Source organism: Hemicordylus capensis, chromosome 4, assembly GCF_027244095.1.
Source record: "Hemicordylus capensis ecotype Gifberg chromosome 4, rHemCap1.1.pri, whole genome shotgun sequence".
NCBI lineage: Eukaryota > Metazoa > Chordata > Lepidosauria > Squamata > Cordylidae > Hemicordylus > Hemicordylus capensis.
Genome location: NC_069660.1, coordinates 104,306,811 through 104,329,900, shown reverse-complemented (window position 1 = coordinate 104,329,900; position 23,090 = coordinate 104,306,811). Strand labels below are relative to the sequence as shown.

Here is a 23,090-nt window from a genome sequence, read left to right as displayed (position 1 = left end):
CTTGGGGGGAGGGTCCAGAAGGTGGTGCTGGGAGACTATTGCTCGGCCCCGTGGCTATTGGCCTGTGGGGTCCCACAGGGTTTGATTTTGTCCCCCATGCTGTTTAACATCTACATGAAACCGCTGGGAGAGGTCATCTGGGGATTTAGACTGAGATGTCAGTAATATAGCAATAGCAATAGCAATAGCACTTACATTTATATACCGCTTTATAGCCGGAACTCTCTAAGCGGTTTACAATGATTTAGCATATTGCCCCCAACATCCTGGGTACTCATTTTACCGACCTCGGAAGGATGGAAGGCTGAGTCAACCTTGAGCCCCTGGTCAGGATCAAACTTGTAACCTTCTGGTTACAGGACGGCAGTTTTACCACTGCACCACCAGGGGCTCTTTCTCTCTCATATGCAGATGACACTCAGCTCTATCTCTCCTTGTCACCTGATCCTAGGGAGGCGGTGGATGTCCTGAATCGGGGGCTGGAGGTCGTGATGGGTTGGATGTGGACTAATAAACTGAGATTGAATCTGGACAAGACGGAGGTAATGTTGGTCAGTAGGAGAGCCAATCAGGATGAGATTTTACTGGTTCTGGATGGCGTTGCGCTCCCCTTCAAGGAGCAAGTACGCAGCTTGGGGGTATTGCTTGACAAGCTCTGCTTTTGGAAGATCAGGAGGAGGTGCCTTTGCACAGCTTCGGCTAGTGCGCCAGCTGCGTCCCTTTCTCACGAAGGCAGCTAGTAAACTTCAGCTTTAAGAGCCCTTAAAACCCATCTGTTTTGGCCTGGCCTTTCAGGGTTTTTAATTAGTTTTAATGTTAACCTGGTTTTCAGGGTTTTAATTGTTTTGATAGTTTAATTGTTTTTAAAGATGTTTTTAAATTGGTGTTTATATTTGTATTTCTGTTTTAATTGTTTTTAATGATTTCTGTTCTGCTCAGGCAAGTCCAACTGCATTTCCCCCCATTTTAAGGTTTTAACCCTTATCTAAAGAGGTATATCTAAAGAGGTACACAGTCAACCAACCAATGAACCCTTTACTACAGACCAGTACAGTTTACAAACAGAAGCCCAACAAAATAAACCAACATGGTTATGATACAGTGGTTAAACACATAGATCAGCTAGAAATTATTCTTAATGAGCTTCTGGTGAATTTTACTGGTTATTAAACAGAATTTAGCCACATTATAAGATCTTGAATCATTCTGGTCAGTTAAAAGATAATTGAGATAAAAAAATAATCTGTACAACCTGGATGACAGCTAATAAAAGAAGTTATATATTTATGCCGTATATCTCAGTCAAATTGACAGTGAAAGAGCCACATGTGCCATTGTTTCAATCTCTCCCAAGTTGCAGGGACAAGTACTTCTTTGCAGGGGATTTTTTGGTATCTCTCTTCCAAGACTGCTGTCTGCAAGGCACTGCATCATACCTGTGTCAACGCTCTGTGATGTTCCGGTACAGTTATCAAATTTATATATATAGCAGGGTTAAAGCTCAGAGCTTGGTTGCCCCAACGGACACCAACAGGAATAGAGCACTGGTCAATTTGATGTTCCATGTCATATATCCTTTGCCTGAGGTTGACCCTGGTACTTTCATACCTCAGAGTTATCAATGCAGAATGTACTCCATTCAATAATTAAGACAGAGCCTTAGCCTTGAATACTGCCAATGCAGCTAGAATTAGTTGCTCCCAAAGCCCTCAAGGATCTGAATACATTTAATTAGAACTAGGGGTGTGCATGGAACCATTTTTGGTGGTACAGTTCCAATTCAAACTGACCCACCAGTCCATGAACCGGTAGAACCGGCTGGCAGTTCAGTCAACTCAATCAAACTGGGTCAAGGGGCTATGCTTGTAAAGGGGAATCCCACCTTTAAAAGTTTTCTAAGGGCAGCCGGTAGGGGGGCATCTTACCAGTGATGGCAGTGGTGGCTGCTCTAAATCCCAGCACTCCCCCCAGCGGTGTGGCGACAGCACAGTTCCAGCCTCCGTGGCTATGCATTAATGGAGGCACAAACCATGCCGACACCACTGCCTCCCCCTCCCTCAGCTGCCCTTAGAAAACTTTAAAGGCAGGATTCCCCTTTGCTTGTAAAGGGGAATCCTCACCAGATTCCCCTTTACAAGCATAACCCCTCAAACCATCAAATTGGGTCAAACCAATCTGCAATAGACCGAGCCCAGTTTAAACCCAGACCAGCTGCCTTTTGTTGTAGGCCGATTTGGTTCAAGTTTGAACCGGGCTGGTTCAAATCAAACCCAGTTCTGCACACCTCTAAACAGAACTCTTGCAAATCCTCTCCCCTTTTAGGGCAAGCAGTGCTTCTATAGTTCTTATCCTTTTTTTAATACCTTGGAAATTGTAACCTTCAAAGTATTTTAATACAATATTAAATTTGTCATTGCCAGGAAGCTTTAAAATATATTCTCCCTCACCCGCCTTTGTTTACTCCCGCTGTCAGATTTTAGACTGCATATTCCTTGAGGGAGTGACCCATCTATTATGCTCATGAGTGAAACACAATTTGCACAGATGGTATGTATTAATAATCATTCAGCTTAAGAAAAGAGTTAAGACACATTTTTATTATTCAAAATATTTATATCCTGGCAGTCCAGTACAATACTGCTCAGGGCAGCTCACAATAGTAAAACAATAAAAGTAATATAAAATTTAACTCAATAAAACAAACACTACACAGTGTAGAACACGCACAATAAAAACAAACCCATTTAAAATAAAAACCTATCAGGCTGTAAGCACATTAAAAAGCCTATCTAAACAACCAAGCTTTAAGATTTTTTTTTTTTAAAAAAAAAACCTTAAGGAAGATGCATGGCAAAGCTTTTCTGGGAGAGCATTCCAAAGCCAAGGAGCCACAACCAAAAAGGTCTTGTCTCTTATCCCCACCAACTAAATCTCAGTCAAATCTCAGCATGGCTCAAGATGATGAGCGAAAGGCCCCAGAAGAAAACAAATGAAAAGGATACCTTAAGGTGCCTGCCTTGACTTCTATGCCATGTAAGCTGTAAATATGTTCTATCATCTCACAGATCATAATTGATTGCAAATTAGCCTCCATACAACCACATTTTCTTTTTGTCTTTCAACCCCAATCCTCTTCTTCTGAATGTTGGATGCAACCATGATGCTGTTCTCAGCATAATGATCCATGAATTGCATCCCACCCTTTGCTTCCCTTTTTCTTTTTTCTATTAGAGTCATAAAGACAGGTTGCTTACCTGTAACTTATGATCTGGAGATGATCCATTGTTAGTTATGAGAAATGGGTTACTGCACCTGGGCAGGGACCTCACGGATGGATTAACTAGCTCCTCATTGGCGCCCCTGCTTGCCGTGCACATGCTCAGTGCCTTGCTTTTCCCAGTCAGGCACCATTTTGTCTCAGTTTCTTGGAGACCTGTCTGATGATAGTCGTTCCACACAGTGTGGGATTCATTAATCGAGCAGGTAAGTCAGTTTTGTGTTCAAAATGCTGCAGCGGGGAGGCACATGACTGACAATGGATCACCTTCAGATCTTAAGTTACAGGTAAGCAACATGTCTATCTGGAAGTGATCCATTGTCATCATGGCTTTTCCCCCAGCAGACAGTGGAGCTTCTCTCCCAAAGTTGGCCTCTGCAGCCAATCTTAAGTCCACAGCATAATGTTTGATTAAAGGTAGGTGTGAGGACTAGGTGGCCACAGCACAGACGTCTTTGAAGTGAAAGCTGCATAAATGTGCAGTGGAGGCAGCATACACCCTCGTGGAATGTGCTTTGATGAGTCTGGGAGGTTGTTGATTCTGTAACTTGTAGGTTAAGAAAATGAGCTCCACCAACTAGTGGGAAAGCCACTGCCTAGAAATGGAGAGACCCTTATTCTTGCATTTGAACAAGATAAAGAGCATCTTGGTCCATCTAATATCTGCTGTCGTTTCAGGTAATAGAGCAGACACCTTCTAACATCGAGGGAATGTAATGCTCTGTCTAATCAGGATTCAGGATTTTGAAAGAAGGAGGCGAGAACAATGTTTTGATTCAAGTGGAAATCCGTGATGACTTTAGGCAGGAATGTTGGGTCAGTATGAATTATGACTTTGTTAGGATAGAATTGTGTGAATGGTGCATCTGCACGCAAGGCAATTTGCTTATGCACCTGGAGGTAGTAATTGCTATTAGAAAGGCAGTCTTAAGCATCAGGTAACGTAGAGGCTCAAAAGACACTCATTAAGAGGCTCAAAAGACACTTCCATCTGGGAGACCAGAACTAGGGAAAGGCTCCATTGTTCTGTTGCAGCATGGATCGAGGGATAGATTATTAACACCCCTCAAAAACCTTTTGCACATTGAGTGCGAGAAGACAGAAAGGCCTTGCCAGCCTGCATGTTTAGAAGAAATATTGCCCCAAGATTGTGGAATGCACTCCCTGCTGAGATACGATCCTCCCCATCTCTCACAATTTTCAAAAAACACCTGAAAACCCATCTTTTCATCCAAGCTTTCTCAGCTTCCTAAATTTTGGGGGGTTTAATAACTGGTTTATTTTAAAATTAAAAACCCAATTTGGGGATTTTAATCACTGTAATTGTTTAATTGTTTTCAAATGTTTTTAAATCGTTAAATTGTTTTTTTATTTGTTTTAGCTCTTTACTGTTTTAGTGGTTTGTTTTAATTGTAAACCACCTTGAGCCATTTTGGAAGGGCGGTATACAAATCAAATCAAACCAAATCAATAAATAAATAGCGGCAAGGTGGACCCGGAGGAACACATTAGCTAAGCCGGCTTCTTTCAAGCTGGTGAGATACAAGAGGAACAGCATAGGAGATACCTTCATCAGGCAAAAACCATGGTCCTTAGCATATATTGTAAAATGCTTCCATTTACTCATGTAACTTTTACGAGTGGAAGCTCTCCTGGAATTGAGAAGGATATTCTTTCGTAACCAACCTTCCTGGCTGTGAGTCACAGGGTCCTTAGAGATGGGTGCAAGATTTTTCCTGCATCTCTTGACAGCAAACCTGGATCCAGGGACCAGTGATAGAAGTCGCCAGTTGTCAGTCTGAGTAGCGATACAAACCAAGTTTGGCGAGGCCACCATGGTGCTACTAGAAGGGCTCGGGCCTTGTCGCAGATCAACTTGCCTACTACCCTGTTGACCAGAGGTAGAGGGGTAAACATGTAAAGCAAGCTCCCTCCCCAGTGATGCTGAAAAGCATCCCCTAGGGAGCCAGGTCCAACACCCGCTCCGGAACGGTATCATGGAAACTTCTTGGTCCTTGCTGAAGCAAAGAGGTCCATGCAAGGTAGCCCCCACTTCTGTACAAGACGGTCCAGGTAGGACTGCTGAAACTCCCATTCGTGATGTTGTTGGCCATTGAAGGTTCTGCTGAGATTGTCGGCTAAGACGTTGTGCAACACTTTGATGTCAAGAGCCGTCATGAAGATGCGCTTGGATATGCACCAAGTCCATAGCTGGGAACTCAGGGCACAGAGAGAGCATGACACCATACCCCCCTGATGGTTCACATAGATGATCACCATAGAATTGTCTATTAGTAACTGCACAATCGAATTCTGCAGCAATGGGGCAAAAGACTTGAGAGCCAGATAAGAGGCCATCAGCTCCACAAAGTTGATGTGCTTGCGACATTGGCGCATTGTCCAATAGGGCACAATAGACCTTGTACATGGTGTTTGCCGGAATGGGTTCCCCAACTGATGAGAGACGCATTGGTGGTGACACAGAGGGATGGAGCCAGAGTGAGGAAGGGAACCCCGCTCAGAAGGTTCGCTCTGATCATCCAACATGTGAGGGATTTCAATGTCCGCGGAGGAATGTCCAGAAGCATTGCCTGGCTGTCGACATTTGGATGGAAGGCCTGCAGGTACCAGAGTCAAAGAGGCTGCATCTGCAAGCAGGTGAAATTAACAGTGGATTTGCATGAGGCCATAAGACCCAGCAATCTATGGACACAATCAGCCCACTGGCGAGGGTCACATTTGAATTGGCTGATTAGCGTGCAAATTTGTTGGTACCTTTCCAGAGGGAGATGAGCATCCAGCAGGGCACCGATAAAGTCTATAGTCCGAACTGGCTGAAGCCTGGACTTGGCCCAGTTGACCTGGATTCCCATGTTTTGCAGGAGATGGAATGTGAATTGGATGTGAGATTCCAATTTGCATTTGTTGCTGTGTACTAAAAGCCAATCGTTGAGGAATGGGAATAAAGTGATCCCCCGAGTCCTCAAATAAGCAACGATCACGGACATACATTTTGTAAAGACTCTAGGTCCGGTAGATAAGCCAAAGTGGAGCACCCTGTATTGGAATGCTAAACCTCTTATGGTGAATCTCAGGAATTTGCAATGATTATCCTGGATCTCAATATGGAAATATGCATCCTTGAGATCTAACGTGGCAAGCCACTCCTTGTTGGCCAGGAGTGGAAGAATTCCCTGCAACGTTGTCATGCGGAATTTTTGTGTATCCACATAGTGGTTTAGGTCGCGGAGATCCATAATGGCTCTGATTCTCCTGTCCTTCTTGAGGATGAGGAAATAGCAGGAATAAAAACCCCGTAGGCGATCTGTCCACAACACTGGGACTACTGTACCTTTCTCCAGTAAGGCATGTACCTCTTGCCAGAGGGCCGGTGCTGGAGGGGTGGACTTCATGCCCTCGAAACTCAGCAAAGTTATGAACTTGACTGCATAGCCAGAGTTGATCATTCACTGGATCCCCTGGTCTCATGTTATCTGGCGCCATGCCGAAGCACAACTGGCTAGTCTGATGATGTTGGGTGGCAAACAAGTTGATATCGAGGGCCAGTGGAGTGGTGTTGGTGGAAGTGTTGGACAATCTCCCAGATCAAAGAGACTGCTTGGAGTTGTCCTTGGTGGTACGAGGACCTTGATTCTTGAAACATTGGCCATAACTTTTCTTATGGTGGGGCTTAAAGGGCTTGCGATAGTCCTTTCGGTCTTGATCCTTTCAGTCTTGATAGTCCTTTCGGTCAGTGTTTCGGTCTGAACACAGGCTGCATAGTTTGCTATGCAAATGGAAAAACTCACAGTAGAATTAATATGCCATCCAAGAACGTCGAGTTTCCTACACTCCTTGTCAGAGAGGGTAGTCTGGCAGTGGCCAGGTTTAGAAGAGGTGCAATCAATTACTAGATAATTGGAGACGGGGTGTTTAAGTAAGTAGGGTTTGTCCTCTTCTTGCACACGATAAAGTGTCTCCAAACACTTCAACATAGGGGTTGATGTTTGCAAGACATCCCAGGAAATTTTAGCCACCTTGGTTATAACAGGCAACATAGGCAACACAATTGGTTGTGTGGATTGCATGGTCACCAACATTTTATAGACAGGATCTTGTAGGTCAGCAGCAGGATGTTTGGTCTTGAGTTCAAGCATCTCCATTTGCTGAATCATCTTAGTATATGATTTCAGTTCCTCGTTGGGAGACGTGGAAGGCCTTGGAGGCACATCCGAAGGCAGATCAGAAGGATGTCTTGGCGTGGCACTGTCACAGTCCGTGTCAGTGTCAGATAATTCAGAGGAATCATAGGAATCTTCTTCAGAAGACTCCACATGGGGGTGTCAAGTGGCACTGGTGTTGTCTGAAGACACTGGCTCATGAGTACAGGTGATTTAGAAAGCGTTGCCAGAGGATGGACAGGTGGCACACATTGTGGTGCAGGAAGCGTAGGTTGAAGAGGCAGCATGCCTTGCAGCATCCGCTGAGTCTTCCATAATTGAAACTCTGCCCAATTCAACTGTGCAGACGGAGAAATAGTGTGCCTAAACCCACAGGCATGAGTGGGGTCCTTTGGAGGTAAAAAGGAGGCGGCACAAAAGAAGGCATTGATTTCAAGGATGAAGCAGTGGCAGGTGGGACTGTCAGCACTGTAAAGGTGGAAGACCTGGTTCCAATCCGAAGGGGAGACATCGAAGGCATCTTTAGAATGGGTATATCTTCGTCGACATCGACCTCGGTATCCAAACCAAGAATGAGGACTCCCTGAAAAGTGGAATCCGAGGGGGTAGTTGTGCCAGAGTCCAAAGCACTCAACAGGGACTTTGCAGTGCCTTCATCTAACAAAGCATGGTCTGCGGTATCGAAGAGCATAAGAGGAGATTTCAAGGGTGTCCTCGCTGGTGCAGAATAACAGCAGTCATTGGACAGGACGGATTAGCACGACACTGGATCCCTGCATAGGTATTGACCCTCGAAATCAAGGAAGTCGAGGGGAAGACTGAAGTAGTCTGAATCAGGAAGAACGGCGTTGACATCGATGCCGAATGGCGGTTGTTGTCGAGATAAATGGGATGATAGGAAGCACCGAACACGACAGTGTTGAAAGAGACACAAAAAGACCAGCCCCTTATCAGTAGGTGGCTTCGACAGACTCAACCACGGTGGTCAATATTGGAATGTCGATAGCGAGGGGGTCCTCAACCTCGAAGAGTGAGCCAACTTTGACTTAAGCTTTTTTGGAGGCGGCGAGTCACTATTGGAGGCCACACAATGTTTGCGCTTCTTATGCCAGTGGTCAGAAGACTTGGACTTCTTGTAGACAATCTTCTCAAGATTATCCCGCAGGGTTTGAGACTGTGCATGCATAGACCCTGGGGCAGATATCAAAAAAAGGGCCTGTCAACATCGATGTCAACACCAAGATCGATGTCGATTCCAGCCTCAGTGTCGGCAGACACAGCACGTCTCCATAGAGAGTGGCTTTGAGGCACAAAGAGTGATTTTTCAGCGTTTGCTTCGAAAAGGATCTGCTGAAAAACTTACACTTAGTTAAATAGCTAAATAAAGCAGGAACTTTGGAATTCCCTTCAGGGATGTACAATGGGTTTTCACCAAACCAGCAAAGGAAGAGGAAACCATGCTCTTCATAACCTTCTTCACTTTCATTTCAATCCTTTAAGTGTCAGAAATTTAAGCTGAGCACTCGCAAACACTGATGCATGGCTGTGACATGTTTTACAACTGTGATTCAGAATTTAGATTCAACCCAAATAAAAGTGTTGGAATTTGAAATTTTAAAATATCAAATTATTTATTTATTTATTTATCTATCATATTTTATACCACCTGATATATACATATGTAGGCGGTGTACAAATTTAAAAATCAACACAGATTAAAATACACAAGACAATAAAAATAGTATAAAACTATTATTAAAACAAATTATTAAAATTATTAAAATCAATTGTAAATTAAAGCTTGCAAGAACAGCAGAGTCTTGAGGATCTTCCTGAAAGCAAATGGAGAAGGAGATGCTCTTATTTCAGCAGGGAGCATATTCCAAAGCCCTGGGGCAGCCACAGAGAAAGCCTGGTCCTGAGTCGCCACCAAACGAGCTAGTGGCAACTGTAACCAGACAGCTCCAGAAGATCGTTAACAGGCGTCAGGGTTCATGACGAAGGAGGCGCTTTCTTAAATAGCCTGAGCCCAAGCTGTTAAGGGCTTTATAGGTAATAACCAGCACTTTGTATTTCACCCAGAAACTTATCGGCAGCCAGTGCAGTTCTTTCAAAACTGGTGTTATATGGTCCCTTCATGTCTTCCCAGAGACCAATCTGGCTACCGCATTCGGTACCAATTGTAGTTTCCGGACTACGTACAAAGGCAGCCCCTCATAAAGTGCATTACAGTATTATTATTATTATTATTATTACATTTATATCCCGCTTTTCCTCCAAGGAGCCCAGAGCGGTGCACTACATACTTGAGTTTCTCTTTCACAACAACCCTGTGAAGTAGGTTAGGCTGAGAGAGAAGTGACTGGCCCAGAGTCACCCAGCTAGTTTCATGGCTGAATGGGGATTTGAACTGATCTCCCCGGTCCTAGTCCAGCACTCTAACCACTACACCACACTGGCTCTCTCACAGTAGTCAAGTCTGGAGATTACCAGCATACGCACCACTGTTTTAAGGTCATTTACCTCTAGAAACGGACGTATCTGATACATAAGCCGAAGCTGATAAACAGTGCCCAGGGCCACCGCCTCAACCTGAGAAACCAAAGAGAGCTTGGGCTCCAGAAGCACTCCCAAGCTACATACCTGACCTTTTAGAGAGAGTGTAACCCCATCCAGAACAGGCAGATCAAAACCATCTCTAGAGTCCCAACCCCCCACAATCAGTACCTTTGTCTTATTTGTATTCAACTTCAGTTTGTTATCCCTCATCCAACCCATTACCACCTCCAGGCATGCATTTAGGAAAGATATGCCATTTCCTGATGAGGTTGACATGGAAAAGTAGATCAGGGTGTCATCAGCATATAAATAACACCCTGCACCAAACCTCCTCATGATCTCATCCAGCAGTTTCATGTAGATGTTAGAGCACTGGAGACAGTATGTAGCCTTGTGGAATGCCACACTTCAGTTCTCGCTTTGCAGAACAGTCTCCAAGCAATACTATCTGGAATTTACCAAAGAAGTAGGACTGGAACTACTGTAAAACACTGCCACTCAATACCACCCCCCTCAGGCGATCCAGAAGGATACCATGGTCAATGGTATCAAGAGCCATGGAGAGATCCAAAAGGATCAGCAGAGTCACACTCCCTCTGTCTATAGCCAGGTGGAGATCATCCATCAGGCTGACCAAGCCAGTCTCAACCCCCATAGCCCACAGAAATGTCAGTTTGAAATGGGTCTGGATAATCTGCATAATCCAAAACTGCCTGTGGCTGAGAGGCCACCACCCACTCAAACATCTTGTCCAACCATGGAAGGTTAGAAACAGGTCTGTAATTAGCTAACTACGAGGGATCCAGTGCAGCTTTCCTCAAAAGTGGTCTAAAATTAAGGACAAACACACTAACATCAGTAAGACTGAAGTGCAAGAAACAGTTTGACATTTTGAAGATGAATTCCCCCATCAGCAAAAATGCATTATGAATATCCTAATTTCCATGATGTTTTAGAAATATCAGGATGAAGAATCTGCATTAAACATCAACAGGAATGAGAAACTTGAGAGCAGTTATAACCTTTTCAAAATTTATTTCTTTGGTGATTACTAGAATTAAATCACTACACTGTCAGAATTAAAACACTTTAAAATATTAAATATTTTGACTTTCCCTTTGCATTACATGAAGGAGTGTAGAGGATGCTGTCTTTCCAATCCCTATGCTATCCAACTATCTGCCAAGGAGGAAAGAAGTTCCATATTCCATTTCAGAGAACCAACAATGGACCTTCAAACAAGAGTATAAATACAAAAAGAAACATTGGTAGACTTCCCGTGATGGGTTCTTTTCAGGGTATAGGGAGGTCATCCTCAACGTGATGGGTTTATCAGCCTCTGCTCTGAGACAGGACCAATCAAAATTCAAGCAGGCTAATTCCTAGGATAGGAGCTGTCAATTAATCCCCAGTTCTGGAACAGTATAGCATAGCAAAGCTTAAGGGAGAGTAATTCAAAACAGTAAAAACAAGCAGAAAACAGTAATCAAGAATAGCCTTAAAAAAAAAACCCAGAGATAGGTAAACCTCTCTGGTTGGCCCACCTCCCCAACTATCAAACAATATAACCAAGACTATAATATAGAAGACACAGACACAGACACACGATCCGTGGGTGCATTGGGTGATCTCCCTATAACCTGAAAAGAACCCTTCACGGTAAGTCTACCAATGTTTCTTGTTCCATGGTATATATAGGGAGGTCATCCTCAACATGACAGGATCAGGGGTGTAGCAAGGTTGGAATGGGCCCAGAGACAAGATTTTAAAATGGAGCCATGCCTTCACTGAAGCTCAGCTCATGAAGTAGAGAAATCTTAAATGAGGCTGAATAGTGGTAACAAAAAGCATAGTACAGCTATCATATTGACCCCTCATCATCTCTTCTCCAGGCTAAACATACCCAGCTCCTTCAACCTCTCCTCTATTTTTCTAATAACACCATGAAAAGCCTGAAAAATTTTTTAAAAAAATACGAACAGCTGTTAGTTAGCATTAAACTGGAACATAGTACTGTGAGCACCCAAAATCTATTTAAAAACAAGTATTATGCCACAGCTGCTTTTGAATATTAAATAGATAGTTCTGAAGCACAATATCCTCCCCATGATGCATATGGATATTTTAGACATGTGTCCTGATTTTCATAACTGGTAACTACATGCATCTCTCATTGATTTATTTGCAAACTGGGAGTCACTCTAGATTTCCCAGAATCAGGCTGTTCCATATTGTTAGCCCCATCTTTGAGATACCACGAAACATAGCAAACAGTGTTTTGAATGAGTGAAAAACCCTATAAATAAAAAAAAGATTTAAAAATATTACCAACATAAGCAGCAGCAAGCTGCCACCAGCAATGGTGAGAAGAGAGCTGGGGGGCTGTTTCGAGCACCATAAACATGGACCTTCTTTGCCTAACTATGTCACTGGGTGCATTACTGAGGGACCCTGGGGCCATTTTTTCATTCAGCCTTTTTCCAATGTCATGATGTTGTGTCCTTTCCCCGATGCATTATGGGCTGACTATCAGGGAGGGAAGAGGCGTTCTTAAACTCCGCTGCTAATACTTATGGAGGCAGCAGTAGTTTTAAGCTAACATAAACAATTAGAGCTACACTGCTGCTAAATTAGTCCTCCCAACCCTTATCCACTGAATCAGTCAAATGCACCCTGAGTTATCAGACAGATATTATGAGGGCAGTTCCCGTTACATTGTCAGCCCAATGCACTTGATCAGGATATTCCTGGATGACATACAATCTCAATCACTTTGGGGATGCAAAGTTTAGCAGCTTCCAAGGCTGCAGTCCTATCCAAACTTTCTTTGGAGAAATTCTCATTAAACACAGTGGGTCTTGCTTCCTTGGGGTTTGCTCTCACAAAAGTTGAGTGGGATTGTAGTCTTAGCCATTCAAAACTAATAAAAGCTTGGATGAACCCAGAGAATGACAGAGCAATTCTGTGAGGTGTGAAATATGGGGGAACTACATTCATGCGCTCTTCCCTTATGGCACAGCGGGGAAGTAACTTGCCTGGTGGGAAAGAGGTTGCCGGTTTGAATCCCCACTGGTATGTTTACCAGACCATGAAAAACACCTGTATCAGGCAGCAGCGATATAAGGTGATGAATTTATAAAGATAGAAAATAGGAAGGCATCTCACACTGTGTGGGAGTTGGCAATGATAAACCCCTCCTGTATTCCACCAAAGAAAACCACATGGCTCTGTGGTTGCCAGAATCGACACAGACTCGTGACGGCACAACTTTTTACTTTACATTCATGGGATTAGAATATTCCCGGTTTTCATTGATTTTTCAGTCACATAGGAGCAGGGGCATAAGAAGGTTGGAGGAGCCCTGCCACCACCTAATGGCCCAATCCCCACTCACCTCCGGGAGAGGGATGGGTGGCATGTGCATGCCCCAATACTGACCACTGTGCCCCCTGCATCATGTGGTTGGGTGCTTCCTTTATCTTCCTCTCCTAGAGAGAAGGAGAAAATAAAAGCACTCAGCCACAAAGGAACCACTGCTGTCTGGAAGAGTGTTACAGACCAGGCCTGATCTATATACTAAATATGCTCATTAGCCAGTATATAAAATAGGTCTGGACCAAGTTCTTTTATATTGGTGACCACGTTTGATCTGGAAGCAAGGAAGAAAAGAGATCCAACCACTCAAAGATTCAATGGGCTTTATTGAGTATAAAAAGAATAACAACATAATCTAGCAAAGCAGAAAGCAGAGCACTCTATCAATATTGCTAACAGTATTTAAACAGAGCATCCTAACCAGTACCAATATTCACCCGTGTGCCTAACTAACATATGTGTGTGCATTAAATCTTCCTAAAGGCTAATACAATTCAGATAAGGGCAGAAAGGGGGTTGAGAGAGGCTGAGGACTGGCATGGTTTTTGAGGAGATTAGTAGAGGAAAAGAAGGGGGGAAGGAGAAGGGAGCAGGGAAAGGATGGAGGGAATTCCCAAGGCTTGTAAAGGAGCAGCATATTTACCCAGGATCAGAGGCTAGAAAGCGGAGGATCACTTCAGTTGAAGGAGTGAGGCGCTCGCTGAGACGGGATCTGTGCAGCTGCTCAGATCAGGCAGCTTGGGCAGCAAAACTCAGGCATTGCTGTAGTTTCTGTTCATGAACAGAATTCCTGCTTTGCCCCACGGCTTAGCAGCAAAACCTGGGATCCTGTGAGCAGCTTTTGCTGTAGACAAACAATTGCTGAACTCTGTCTAAAGCCTCATTCTTTATAGTGTTTTTCTCTTTGATCCTTGAATAGAATCTATTCAAAATCTCCTCTTTTCCTGGGTGTCCAAAAAGGTGACAACTTGCTGCTACCTTCTGAACAAAGTCTTAATTTATTCAGGATATAGGCCAGTCCAGAGAGATCTCTGAATCTCATCTTCTGTAAACTGCACGCTCAGGAAGGGAGGGGTGGGGAGCATTGCCCAAGGCAAATCTGCACTTGAGAGCCACAATGGCATCTTCCCAAAGGTGTTAAAAGTCAGCAGTTAGTAAGAGAATTCAGGATATTCTGTGTGAGACAGCTTGTGTACCTCTACCCAGTGTTTAATTGAAAACAAGAGAATATTTAAAGTATACATGAAAAGGTGTGTGTGAGATTTGTAGCATTGGTGAGGTGAGGATTAAAATCTACAGGCATTTACTGTGTATGCATTTGGCTATGTTGAATTTCTATAGAGAGCAATTGATAACGATTAACACTGGCTTCTTGCAACGGGAAGGGGGAAGATCAGCCTCTGGCAGACTCTTCCATAGACATAGTGAGTCAGATGCATTTTAGCATATGAGTAGCCCAGGCCAAAGCCTTTGTGTTCACCCATTTTACAAAACAATGCTGGATTCCTCCTGCTCCAGAGAGCAGTTTGACCAGGGTGCCAGTTCACCTCGAGTTCAGGTATCATTTCTTAATGTAAAAATGAAATCAGACACAGACCTATATTTCACCATACTTCTGAGTTGGTACCTCTGGTTCTGATATGTTATAGACCGTTCATAACAAGAGGGACAAGAGAAGCAAATGTACCCCAAAGCCAGCCACTCCCCTGCATTGGTGTGCTTCCGACTTCAATGCAGGGGGTGCGGCTGACACCAGGACACAGAGTTACCTGCCCTCCCCTTATAGAGACAGCTGTTCTCCAATTGTGTGCTCTGGGGATATGTGAGGAGGTGGCCACCAGCATCACAGCAACATTCCCCCGCCCCCGCCCCCCATTCAATTGTGGCTGTGCTATTGCATATGATTGTACAATTGCCACATTGATGGATGATTCACATATGAAGTCATCACTTTATGTTGCAATTATTAAAGAATGAAGAGTCATCACCTTAGACATCTAACATTATTATTTTTCTGCAAACTACCAGCCCTTACTTGTGGAAAGTTTTAGACAGCCTTCAAGTATGTGATTTTGCTTACACATGCTTGCAACTACAGACTATAGACTATACTGAAATCTGTCTCTTGGCTCTAATCAGATACAATCCTGTACTCCACATGGGCTGCATTGGCAAAGGTTTTAGATTATGTTCCTAGGTTGAATAACGGCTCCATATATTAGCAAACCAACATGCTTTAATTATTATAGCATGAACCAAATCAATGCCTTCCCTGACATCTCCAAGATAAGGCTGAGAGAGATTCCTGCCTGCAACCTTGGAGAAGCCGCTGCCAGTCTGTGTAGACAATACTGAGCGAGAGGGACCTATGGTCTGACTCAGTATATGGCAGCTTCCTATGTTCCTAATGTCATAAGTGTGGAGGGGCTTTCTTGATCATTCAAATGGTACTTGAGTAAATAATTTAAATAACTTGATTTAAATTAATTTACCCTGACCAAATATATAAATAATCAACACTAGATTTTACTAAGTGCTATTTTGGTACTATGAATTGTAATGGCCCTTTACAGATTGTAATAGTTCCTAACAAAGTTAGTGAATCACAGATGGATGATACATTTAAACAGAAATATGTTCTGATTTGTTAGACATTATACAAAAAGCCAACCTCATCATGTGACATTCTGGACCATCTGAAACACAGCTTATAAAGGTCAACCCTTTGCAAAAATTTGTTACAAAATTCCACAGACTGAAAAGGTAGTGCTGACGGAGTATGGTTTTCAGCAGTATTAAGGGAAGAAGTCAATGGAGCATTCAGAGGTTCAGTTTTGGCATGCTTTTAGAATTGGTCTGACAACTATGAAAAAACTCTGATTTTCAGGTCATTTGCTTCCTTAAGAAGCATCTTCTGTGGGTGAGTGAAGAATACACAAAGCAGCACAGAAAAAAAACTTCAGAATCTCATTCCATCACAGTGACCATGTATATTTGAATACAAGACAACACACATAGCAGTTCTGAATATTGAAGAAACAGCACATTTTTAAAAAACAACCCAGATCATATGGTAAAGGAATTATAGATGAGATAACTATACTTAATGTTGGGAGTAACTTCAAGACAGGAGAAATTAATTACTGAAGCTTCTATCAAATAAAGATAGTGCCAGATTAGTGGCTGGCTTTGTATTGATTGATTGATTGCCGTCAAGTCAATGTCGACTCTTAGCGGCCACATAGATAGATTCTCTCCAGGATGATCTGTCTTCAACTTGGCCTTTAAGCTCTCTCAGAGCTGCATTCATTGCTGTCATAATCGAGTCCATCCACCTTGCTGCTGGTTGGTTCTCCTCATTCCTTCAACTTTTCCCAGCATTATGGACTTCTCAAGGGAGCTGGATCTTTTCATAATGTGTCCAAAGTATGATAGTTTGAGACTGGTCATTTGTGCCTCGAGTGAAAATTCTGGATTGATTTGTTCTATGATCCATGTATTTGTTTTCAAGGCTGTCCATGGTATCTCAAAAGTCTTCTCCAGCACCAAAGTTCAAAAGTGTCAATGTTTTTTCTATCTTGCTTCCTCAAAGTCCAGCTTTCGCATCCATAGAGTGTAACAGGAAAAACCATTGTCTGAACAATTCTAATCTTTGTAGGTGTAGACACGTCATGGCCTCTAAATATCCTTTCCAAGGCCTTCATTGCTACCCTACAAAGTGCTAGTCTGCGGCGTATTTCTTGACTGCTGGATCCTTTACTGTTGACAGTCGATCCTAAAAGGCAGAAGCTATCCACCACTTCTATGTCTTCATTGTCAATTCTGAGGCTGCTTGCTTTACCCGTTGTCATAAGTTTAATCATCTTTACATTTAGTCGTAGTCCCATTTTTTCACTGTGCTCCTTTACTTTCATTACTAGAGCTTGCAAATCATCCACATTCTCAGCTATCAGAGTGGTGTCATCAGTGTAGTGCAGGTTATTGATGTTTCTTCCTCCAGCTTTAAAACTACGCTCATCTTCTTCAAATCCAGCTACTCTCAGTATATGTTCAGCAAATAAGTTGAATAAATAAGGAGAAAGTATACAGCCTTGTCCTACTCCTTTGCCGATCTGGAACCAGTCTGTTTCACCATGTCCCGTCTGGACTGTGGCTTCCTGTCCTTTGTATAGGTTTCTCATGAGAACAATGAGGTGTCTGGGATGCCCATTTTCCTAAGGATATTCCACAACTTGACATGGTCAACACAATTGAAGGCTTTTCTGTAGTCAATAAAGCACATATTGACTTCTTTCTGGTATTCTTTGGCTTTCTCAATCATCCAGCTTTTATCAGCAATGATGTCTCTTGTTCCTTGGCCTTTTCTGAAATCAGTTTGAACATCCGGTATTTACCTTTCCCAGTAGGGCTCTAATCTACGTTGGATGATCCTGAGCATTATTTTGCTAGCATGTGAAATTAAGGATATTGTGCGATGTCTTGCGCAATCTGTTAAGTCTCCTTTCTTTGGTATGGTTATGTAAACTGACCTCTTCCAATCTGTTGGACACTGTGTCATTCTCCAAATTTGCTGGCATAGTTTCAAGCCTTGACTGAGTCTTCTGTTGCCTGCCATATTTCTGTAGCCTTCCGACTTGGTAATGACTGGAGTGCTGATCTAACTTCATCTTCCCGTACTAGAGGTTCTTGCAAGTAGGGAATATCTTCTAGAGTATCTTGGATGTTGACGTCCCTGCTGTACAGATTTTCAGTATACTCCTTCCATCACCTCTGAATCAATTAACTATCTTTCCTTTGGCATCCCTTAACATACCAATTTGAGGTGGGAACCTCCCTCTGGGTTCAGAGATCTTTTGGAAAACTTCCCTTGTTTGTGTCTATTTCCATCCTCAAGGTCTTTACAGATGTCATTGTAGTACTACTCCTTGTCTCTTCTAACAGCTTTCTCAAATTTCCTATTAAGTTCCTTTGTGAGGTCTTTATCTTTCTTGACTTTGGCTTCTCTCTTCTTCTAGGCAATCTCCACCGTCTGTTCTGACATCCATTTTGCTTTCTTCTGTTTCTTCATCTTTGGCAGTCTATTTTCACATTCATCCTTAATAACATCTTTGATTTCATTCCACAGTTCCTCTGGTTCCCTATCAGAACTTCAAAGTGGTTCTTGATGTTCTCCTTAAAAAGGGTGGGTACATTCTCAAGATCATATCGTGGGAGCTGGATAGCTTTGTTTTTCTGCTTTAGCTTGACTTGGAACTTGCACATGAGCAGTTCGTGATCTGTTCCACAATCGGCCCCTGGCCATGTCTTTACTGTTATAACTGAGCTCTTCCACATCATTGCACCAATAATGTCATCAATTTGATTTCTATGTACTCCATCTGGCAATGTCCATGTGTATAGGCGCCGCTTTGGTTGTTTGAAGAATGTGGTAGCAACAAAGATATCATTGGCTTGGCAAAAACTAATAAGTCATTCTCCTGCTTTGTTTCTGTTTCCTAGGCCATATAGGCCGACTGTGTTTTCTTCCTTACCTTTTTCAACTTTGGCATTCAAGTCACCAACCACCAGCATCACATCTTGCTTGCATGTTCTGTCAATTTCAGACTAAACTTGAACATAAAACTCATCAACTTCCTCTTCTTCTTCATCAGTTGATGTGGCATAGACTTGAAGAACTGTCATGTTAAAGGGTTGTCCACTAAATCTAATTGATATTAGTCAGTCACTGACCGCATTGTATTCAAGTACTGTCATTGCTATATCCTTCCTGACTATGAAAGCAACACCGTTCCTTCTTTAGTTTTCATGTCCTGAGTAGTCAACAATATGGTTTTCTGACTGAAAGTGTCCCATTTCAGTCCATTTTAATTCACCGATGCCCAAGATGTCAATCTGTAGTCAATTCATTTCATCTTTCAATGTGTCAAGCTTTCCCATATTCATGCTTCTTACATTCCACGTTCCCATTGTAATTCTGTCTTTGCAGCTTTGGATGTTCTTTTCCCGCATGGCAACATCAGGCGATAGATGTCCAAAAGGCTTTGATCATCGGTACTCTGAGATATCCTCAGCTCTCCCTCAGTAGCATGTTGAGTACCATCCGACCTGAGGGGCCCATCATCCTGTACTACAATCATCATCTGGACAATCACTCCATTTTGTTTATCCATGTGGTTTTCTTGGTAAAACACAAGAGTGGTTTACCATTGCCTTCTCCCGTGCAGTATGAAATTATGCCTTTGCCATTGTCACTGAAGCGATCGTACGCCTCCAGCACCTTCCTATATTGCTGCTGCCCAATATGTGCCTGCTTGCTTTAGCTGGGCAGCTGAGATGACCTTTGCGCTTTGGGTGACCCTACTGTGAGTATACCTCCTGGAGTACTTCACTAATCCCTCCCAGGAACACACACACATACACACACTCCCGCGTGTCATGATGAGGCAGCATAGCAGGACTTGGGCGGTAGACAAAATGTTGCCAAAGTTTTCATGGCACTTATGCAATTGACCGTATGCTGAATCCTTTTGACAACTTTTAGCTTGCTGCTCTTTTATTGATATTCATGTTTTTTCCTTAGATTTGATTTTGATTTCCTTTATTTTATCTTTCTTCTTTCTCTCTCTGCACTAGATTTCCTAATTCATCTAGATGAAGCCCAGGATCCATAAGGTTACTTTATACGCACCTTAGAGTTCAGGCATGCCCAGTGGAATTTTTTACTTTTTCTTTGAACAGCAGGCTTCCAGGCCATATAGCAAACTGCTTTAGAACTACACCGAACTAGTTACATGGTTTTTTTAATATCACAGCCCAAGTATGTAACCTATGGATTTGTTTCCCTGCTAACTTAGCAAATAGGCACCTTTTAAAATGGTGATTCTACTATTTAGCAGGGGGAGAGCAACTAACCCTATCCAACTCCAGCACAGCATTCCTCCAGGGGCTCTTGCTGGTTACCTTATGTTTCTTTTTAGATAGTGAACCCTTAGGAGTCAGATATCTAATCTATCTATGTTTTTCATTTATGCTTTGAGAATGTTTGTTGAAAAGTGGTATATAGATATTTGTTGTTGTAGTTGTTTCTTTCAGAAAATCCAGAATATCTGGGATCTGTTTCTAGTAATGTTTCCTCCTTCTGGGGAAAAAACGGTATCTTCTCATTACATATGATGCACAACCAGGGCCTACGTCCTTATAAAGCACATCTGCTGGACTGTAAATCTGAATGCAGGTCTCTTGTTTAGCCATAATTTGTGGTTTTAGGCACTCTACATAAGAACAGCCCTGCTGGATCAGGCCCAAGGCCCATCTAGTCCAACATCCTGTCCCACACAGTGGCCCACCAGATGCCACTGGGAGCGCACAGGCAGGAGTTAAAGGCATGCCCTCTCTCCTGCTGTTACTCCCCTGCAACTGGTACTCAGAGGCATCCTGCCTTTGAGGCTGGAGGTGGCCTATAACCCTCCAACTAGTAGCCGTTGATAGACCTCTCCTCCATGAAGTTATCCAAGCCCCTCTTAAAGCCATCCAGGTTGTTGGCTGTCACTACATCTTATGGCAGAGAATTCCACAAGCTGATTATGTGTTGTGTGAAAAAGTACTTCCATTTGCTGGTCCTAAATTTCCCGGCAATCAATTTCATGGGATGACCCCTGGTTCTAGTGTTATGTGAGAGGGAGAAGAATTACTCTCTATCCACTTTCTCCACACCATGCATGATTGTATGGACCTGTCATCAGGGGCGTATCTAGGGTAGGGCAGGCAGGGCATGTGCCCCAGGCGCCACTTGAAGGTGGTGCCATTTTTAAAAATTAAAAAAAAAATTAAATGTCTGCTGAAAACAAAATGACCACCGTGCATGCTGAAATGGCTTCTGTAAGGCCCTAGCGCATGCCAGGCCTCGCAGAGGCCAATTGAGCATGAGTTGTGGCCATTTTGTTTTCGGTGGCCATTTTTTATTTTTATTTTTTTTAATGGCCATCGCACATGCTCAAATGGTCCCTGCGAGGCCCTCAACCCGGGCTGCAGTGGTGAATTAAGAGGCCAGCAGGGGAGGGGGAACCTTTGCAGACCCCCCCATGGCCTTTAGGAAGCCCCCCAAAGGGGCTACAGGTTAAAAAAAATTAAATTAATATAAGTTACTGTACACATATTTCATTTGGCATTATGTACAGAGAATCAGGGCTTGTGAATACTGAGCTGAAGCTTATGAGTTAGGATTGTATTCATTTGCTCTTACTTTGCTTCTTGTGATAAGTGAGTTAAATTTGATGTCTTAATAATATGACTATTAAGGGTGAGATTGTCTTTGAATCAGTATGAAATCCTTAGTATTAAGGATTAAGCGAGTTTTTCTTGATTAATTTTATAATTTTTATTGATTATTATCCGTGGATACTTATGCACGTATTTCCTTCTTCCAATTGTATTTTCCTATGTTATGAGATGTTTTGTTTATGTCATGTTATGCTGACCTTGGGTCGTAAATAAATAATTCTATTCTATATTTGTAGTCACCTATATTGGACAGCAGCAATATAGGAAGGTGCTGGAGGCGGACACTCACTTCAGTGACAATGGCAAAGGCATCATCTCATACTGCGCAGGAGGAAAACAATGGTAAACCACTCTTGTATTTTACCAAGAAAACCACATGGCTCTCTGGTTGCAGGGTTGCCATGTCACCCAGAATTTTGGGTAGCCCCTGAATTTTGGCTCCTCCACCCGGCTGCTGAATTCACCCATACTTTACCCTGATTTCAAATGTGCCCTCCAGTTTGCCCGGATTTTACTGGTGGAGCAAAAGCAGCCTGAGAAAGCTCTGCCCAGCTGCTTTTTTGTGCTGAATGGCTTTTAGTACAGTAATCCCCTGAGGAATGTTGCCTTTGTTTTTTATCAGCAGAGGATCTCTTATCAGGCAGTTGAGAGGATAGCTTGTTTTTTATGTAAATCACTGCCTGCCTAGTAGGATGTGTATTGTCATGATTAAGGCTTCACATTCTATTCATGCCTACTTAGCAAGCACTGTTGATTTCAGTCAGATCTTCTCTGAAATAAGTGTGTACAGAATTGCAAGCACTGTTGATTTCAATCTGATCTTCTCTGAAATAAGCGTGTACAAAATTGCAGCCTTAATTAAAAACCTGTGCTTTTTTTGTTGCTGTTAATGTGTCAAGGAGAATAGTCAGGCAAAGATATTTTCCCCAACTACCTTGGCAAATACAAGTCATTTTCTGAAGGACGGTATATAAATCAATAAATAAACTGGAAAATGCATCTGTTAATTTGCATAATGTGCAAATTATTTTCAAGTCTATTTAAATAATATGCAAATTGGGGTACCCGGATTTGGAGAGCCATAATATGGCAACCCTATGTGGTCACGAGGAGTTGACACTGACTCGGCACAATTTTTCCTTTTGCACGGAGCTAGTCACCTCTCTCCACACTGGAGGAGGCGGCGAGCTTACGAGCACCATACAAGCTAGATACTAAATGAGAGGCCTGTGCGCGCCCTGATTAGGCATCAGAGCGGATGTGTGCTATGGATGTGCAAACTGATTCGGGTACAAAACAATTTGTACTCAAATCTGGCTGATTCGGGTGATTTATAAACAAAACAAATCACCCTTGTGCTCAATTGCCCAGATTCAGGTACAAATCAACCCAGATTTGGACCCGAAAATTTTGGAGAT

The 23,090-nt window shown here is 42.8% G+C and overlaps 1 protein-coding gene and 1 long non-coding RNA gene across 7 annotated transcripts in view; one reads left to right on the top strand and one right to left on the bottom strand.

The window, feature by feature from the left end:
* Positions 1–22,171, top strand: part of LOC128325103 (uncharacterized) — a 31,789-nt gene extending 9,618 nt beyond the window's left edge. The window contains exons 2-3 of the long non-coding RNA XR_008307262.1: positions 3,956–4,093; positions 21,909–22,171. This is a non-coding gene — a long non-coding RNA (uncharacterized LOC128325103). The remainder of the gene's footprint in view (positions 1–3,955; positions 4,094–21,908) is intronic.
* Positions 1–23,090, bottom strand: part of LEPR (leptin receptor) — a 122,497-nt gene that overhangs the window by 84,033 nt on the left and 15,374 nt on the right. The window lies entirely within an intron of this gene.